Consider the following 6,332-nt stretch of genomic DNA (forward strand, 5'->3'; position numbering starts at 1 on the left):
CCAAATACACCTGATCTCTACCGAATCTGAGAAGAACTTAATACAGGTGCTTCTTACAGACTGACGCAGCATTTCTATTATAGCAGTGTGAGTGAAAGGGACGCATTACTGTTGTCTAGGGAGTTTCTTAAGCTATTATGCACTAGATACGAGATCTGAAAGGTACCACACAGTATAATTGTTACTTATTGTGCCCTCAATGTCAGTTTCAGCAAACATAAATGCAAGGCAGTGTGCTTGTGGACAGTGACCTCCCCAGTGACAACACTGAGCTAGTCGAGCACACCGAAATATGGGTGTCGTTCAGCTGGTCAGACAATGACCTATTTTTCAGCCGATCCGAATTTTCTCATGTGAAAGTGAAAAGACACTACAAGCAACTCTGGTTACACTGAATTCCAAGACCTTGCTTCCTAAGAAAATAGTATTTACAAATGAATTTTAATCTTAAACTTTAATAAAAGCGTATTACTATATTCTATGCTAAGGTTTAGGCAGCATCCCTTAACTAAAGCCTCTGTTTGACGAGGTCGTAAAATAATTTACATGTGGTTTTTTTGCGCTTATTCCGAGTAGTTCTGTAGCGCTCAAAATGATTTATATAATATCAATACTTTATATGGCTGCCAAACGTTTCTAGCTGCAGAGCCTCGTTTAGAGATTTTCACGATTTCCAGGTTTCCGTTTGTCAGTTCTGGCTGTAAGACAGAGCACGCTGTAAGACGCGTTTGCGGGGATTAGAAAGTGGGAATGTTGCAATATACAAGTGCTTAGACGTATCAAATCATACTGATTAATTTTTATATATCCAGTTTATGAGTTAGCGTAAACTTTCTGGACTGGTTATCGCACTAAGTTACGTAACCACGTAAAGAGGAAACAAGACTGTTGTGTGTAATAAGTGTTTTGACTTGCAGAATTTAGTGAGCAACGGAGCGGAACATAAAAATTCTGAATACACAGTGGAAAGTAACCGCTCATAATTCGATTTCAAATGTATTTGGACATTATTAGAAGCATATTTTCGAAATGCCACATTGGTAATTTCTTAGAACAAAAGTGTCTGACGCCCACTTCGGAAATTATATGTGTAGAAGAATGTGTAGATATAAATGCTAGTAAACAGTCAAAGAACATCTGATTATTTCATACTACTCTGTTGAAGCGATTCGTTTGTTCTGTAACCTCTTTATGTATTAGGGGCGGCGGGCAAGCCTTATGGGTAAAGCGAAGACCCAGGTTCGATTCCCCACATGAGTGAAGCCCATTTCCGGTGGATATTGCGGGAATATTGCCGAGGGCGGCGTAAAACTACACCCACTCACTCACTCTTTATTTATTATGTGTTTTTATATTTCTATGTATTGTGACCTTTAAATGACATTGATTTGACAGACGAGATAAAACGGTGCTTGATTCTCCAACACGTTGGTGAAGCGCCAACTACTTTCTGCTCGCCATGGTAACATACATTTATAAATAGGGACAGCAAATTTAACCCGGATTGTTCAGGAAATGACGAAATAAAATAACCTCATTAATTGTTTTATGTATTCAGGTGATTGTCATATTGATTAAGTGATCGATTTCAACATGACTTTGAACACAGGGCGAAAGCGGAACTAAATTTGTTGAACATCAGACATTACAAACACTGTAGAAGAGCTGGTGACTGTTTCTTGTTTTGGGGGTGAGTGGACCTGTTTCACTCTAGCAGGCCACCTATACAATTTATATTCAGCACATGTCCGTGACCCGTACAGCTCGATATATCACATATGCCCGTGACCTATTCAGCTTGATATATCACATATGTCCGTGACCTATTCAGCTTGAAACATCACATATGCCCGTGATCTATTCAGCTTGATATATCACATATGTCCGTGACCTATTCAGCTCGATATATCACATATGCCCGTGACCTATTCAGCTTGATACATCACATATGTCTGTGACCTATTCAGCTCGATATATCACATATGCCCGTGATCTATTCAGCTTGAAACATAACATATGTCCGTGACCTATTCAGCTCGATATATCACATATGCCCGTGATCTATTCAGCTTGATACATCACATATGTCCGTGACCTATTCAGCTCGATATATCACATATGCCCGTGACCTATTCAGCTTGATATATCACATATGTCCGTGACCTATTCAGCTCGATACATCACATATGTCCGTGATCTATTCAGCTTGATAAATAACATATGTCCGTTACCTATTCAGGTCGATATATCACATATGCCCGTGATCTATTCAGCTTGATACATCACATATGCCCGTGACCTATTCAGCTTGATATACCACATATGCCCGTGACCTATTCAGCTTAATAGCTCACATATGCCCGTATCCTATTCAGCTTGGTATATCACATATGGTCATGTCCTATACAGCTCACATGATATATCACGTATGCCCGTGACTTATTCAGGTTTATATGTCACATGTGCCCCATTCTATTCAGGAATTGACATCACAAACGTCCGTGACCTTTTCAGCTAAATATATCACATGAAATACTGCCACTATTGGTTTCGCGTAATCTTGCCACTACGTGTTAATTGCCAATCAGCACACTAGAACGTGAACTTCTCACACTGATAATGGCGTGATTACTCACATGTATACTACCCCGACAAGTACTCGAATTCTGTTACGCTCGGTTCACAGACTACAACAAAATTACTGCAACGTTCGAGTTTCAGGCAAAATTTCAGTTTAGATTTGTTGGGTAATCTGGTCCTAAATGAAAACAAATTGAATATTTAACTGGTAGGATAAGGAGTTATTCGGTCTCACCATGGATTTATAGGCGTTCCGTTAAAGCCAGTGTATTCCTCATATATGTGTGAGCTAATGAATGAATTTAGTTTTATGCGGCACTCAGCAGTGTTTTAGCTATGGCGAGTCAGTTTCAGGCTTTTACGACAAGCATGGATCACTGAAGATCACACGCACGCACGCACGCACGCACGCACGCACACACACGCAAACTCCAAACTTTGTTTCGGGAGTGCTCACCTCGAGTTCAGTGACCTCATGGGATCAGTGTGACCTGACTAGCCGCCATCTGATATGATGATATATGTAACACTAAATCTGTAACACCCCATCTCCGTCTTAAAATATAACGAGAGTAATCAGTAACCTCAAACCACACTGCTGTATCCTGGTACATAAAGGCGAACATATGACGGGCCCCTGAGCTACCCCAGCGTTTTCAGGAAAATATTCACTCAAGTTACAGTTGAAAGACAGTACTCAGCGACATCAAAACGTTCGTTTACAAAATGAAACACTGGCCCAAATACATTTGCTTCTCAAAAGACATCTTTTCTATAAAATCAAACATTTAGACTCGTTAGTGTGAGCATAGCGACCTACTTCAGGTGACTCTTTTAAACTAACTTTTGCAAAATATTCCATACAGTTCAAAGGTACTGTTTACACGTGATCTGATGTATTGTAAAACAAATTCATAACGTTGAAAAGAGTATTGTCAGGAGTTCAATAAATGATGACACTCACTGAAAACTGGTTAAATTTTAACTAAACGTTACACCAAAACACATCTGTTCAAACGAATGATATTTGCACATGCTTTTTCATGGTCCTCGTGCAGTCCATCTGCATAAGGTTTGCAGTTGGTTCTCCCAAGTTCATGTAGAAATCAGTCTTCGATGTAACCATATATAAATTATATCCATAACATACGGCGAGAGCTTTAAGTGAGTGTGACCTTTTAATATGAAGCATATTAAGACGCTGTCACATCACCCGTTCGTGTCTACACCGACATGTGTTCAAAACAACATATTCCTGCATCCAGCGTTCTTGGAAGTAATTACTAACCGGTCAAACCTTCTGTGTGTACAAACTGCATACATTTTTGTCCACACTGTTCAGTTAAATCTGCCTTGCACATAGTAGCATCCATATCAAGAACATGGTGGAACACAACGTCTACAACTGAAGGTCCGTATTAGAATTGATCTGTTCAGAAACCCATGCTTGTCATTAGAGACGACTGTAACGGGATCGGGTGGTCAGACTCGCTGACTCGGCTGACTCATGGTATCGGTCCCCTGTTGCGTAGATCGATGCTCATGCTGTTGACCACCGGATTGTCTGGTACATACGCGACTGTCTACTCACAGCTGTCACATAGCCAGGCCTACCATACAGCCGGTGAACAAATCATCAAAACTGAACGCGTATACACCAAAACAGAACAAAAATCACCGGAAACTGCCATAATATCCTGTAAAACCGAAACAAACTCCCTGTAACGGAAAACTAATCGTCTGAAATGAAATATTTGACATCGGGATGAACCACATCAACCCCCCATTGCATTAAGCTTCAAACCAATGTTCTGACTTCTCAGAGTTAGGCTTGCGATTCTGCATAAGTTTGTCCCCCGTTCGAAGCTTGACACAATAGAGGGCTGATGCGCTACATCCCGATATCAAATATTCAAGATTAGACTCATGGTGACGAAAAACTGTATTGACTAAGGTCTGTTCGTCTCTCCTCGGAGCTATCTTTGATGATATTTATGCCGTTTCAGGATGCAATCTTTGCCGTTTTTGGATACTGTGACTGCCGTTTTGTGTGCTCGGTGACCGTTCTTGGGCGCTGTTGTAGCTGATACGCGACTTTTGTTTCCATTTCAAACGACTAGTTTTCCGTTACAGGGAGTTTGTTTTTGGTTTTACAGGATAGTATGGCAGTTTCTGGTGATTTTTTTCTTCTGTTTTGGCGGATATGAGTTCAGTTTTGATGCATATGGGTTCAGTTTTGATGACTTGTTCACCGTTTGTATGGTAGGTTTGATAGCGGGATTGTTAGGGGCAGCGTTAGACAGCAAGGAAGGCCACCGACGTCAACTTCGGACAGGTCGTGTTTCCAAGTGTTTATAGACACGAGCAACCAATACAAAAAAGAAGCACTATGTGACTATTAACAGGTCATCAGAGGTATCATAAAACATATCATGAGATATGCGTTACATCGTTATCATTATACCATCAGAGGTGGCATGTGATATGACACTATAAACGTTTCAGCATATATACCATCAGAGGTGGCATGTGATATGACACTATAAACGTTTCAGCATATATACCATCAGAGGTGGCATGTGATATGACACTATAAACGTTTCAGCATATATACCATCAGATACGTGTCATTAAATATGTCATTAAATATGTCATTCGATGTGTCCTTAGATATGTCATAATGCGGCTCGACAAATGTGCCATCAGATATGTGTCATGAAATGTGTCATTGTAATATGTCATTGAATGTGTCATTCGATGTGTCCTTAGATATGCCATGATGATTATCGTCAGATATGTCATTAGATGACAGGTGTGTCATGAAACATGTAGCCCTATGTTTGAGAGCCCTCCTCAATGTTACAGGAATGTACATGTCAGATCTAAGAGCGGTATCGGGCATATCATATCAAGGATGAGATAGATCAACACCATCACGCTCACCGCCTACACGCTGTCCCCTCGTGTCCAAAGCCGACCTCTGGCTTAAATAACATGTACAAATTGTACAGCCTGTAAACAGTGCATTCCAGAATCAGAACCCTGCCGCTAATGTTGGGGACGATTGCAGCGGTGAGAGTTTATCTCATAAATACATTACCGTGTTAGCCTAACGCTTAAAGTGTTCACAGCTCACTCTGAACCCCTACCCTTACAAATCACGATCAGTACTACAACTCGTCAAGGACATTTCTAATGTCAGGAGCCATGATGGGATACGCGTACGAAACTAATTTTCAAATATTTGCCCTCATGGATCTCAAACAGCTTTAAAACATACATGTTTTACAGCACTAACACCAGATGGTACATGTAAATGTTTTCACCAGTTTCTCAAACAAATGACTACTTCCACTTTTATCTAATTCTCTGTTTCGTTCACTTCAAAGTCGCCACTGTAAAGTGCTCCATGACAGGGACCTTGCAAGCTAAAGCAATCAAATAACAGATTGAAAAATAACATGTTTTTCCCCTCTTCACTAGAACTTCTCGTTCTTTTATGTTGTTGTTTTTATTCATTTATTTTATTATTATTATTATTATTTTTGTTTGTTGTTTGTTTGTTTTTAACATGCATGATAATCCAGAATGAGGTGGTGCAGGTCACGAAGGGTTATACTGTTAGGTGCTTGGGTTAACTAAAGCTACCTCGCCGAACAATTGCGTGTATGTCACGAAGGAGAACATGGTTAGGTGCTAGGTTTTGCTCAGGCACAACTCGCCGGACAGAGTGCGTGTAGGTCACGAAGGAT

This window comes from Haliotis asinina, chromosome 8 (assembly GCF_037392515.1).
Source record: "Haliotis asinina isolate JCU_RB_2024 chromosome 8, JCU_Hal_asi_v2, whole genome shotgun sequence".
Taxonomy (NCBI): domain Eukaryota; kingdom Metazoa; phylum Mollusca; class Gastropoda; order Lepetellida; family Haliotidae; genus Haliotis; species Haliotis asinina.